At 43.6% G+C, this 266-nt stretch overlaps 1 protein-coding gene across 1 annotated transcript in view; it reads right to left on the reverse strand.

Annotated features, from left to right (window-relative positions):
- Nucleotides 1–266, reverse strand: part of T265_15236 (hypothetical protein) — a gene marked incomplete at both ends in the record, with an annotated part of 5476 nt that overhangs the window by 4582 nt on the left and 628 nt on the right. The gene's annotated exons all lie outside the window — the stretch shown is intronic.

Raw genomic sequence — 266 nt, forward strand, 5'->3', positions numbered from 1 at the left:
TTACATCAGAACACCTTCATTTATACTGTTCCACCAGAGATGGAAAGCTGTTGTCTTATTCATCTGCTCCGCAGTTTCAGAGACTTGATTCCCGGAACAAAACCGTTCGATGCAGGTAATGCGTCCAGCTAAGAAGGGCACTGGCTAAAACGTTTTGCCAGTTATGCCAGAGAATCTAGCGAAGTGGTAGTGTTGTAATGCCCTAATCTATTTCCTACGATGTCGCTCTCTCTATGTCTCTATCTCTTCGATGTCATGAAATATCG

This window comes from Opisthorchis viverrini (assembly GCF_000715545.1).
Source record: "Opisthorchis viverrini unplaced genomic scaffold opera_v5_396, whole genome shotgun sequence".
In the NCBI taxonomy this organism is placed as follows: Eukaryota; Metazoa; Platyhelminthes; class Trematoda; order Opisthorchiida; family Opisthorchiidae; genus Opisthorchis; species Opisthorchis viverrini.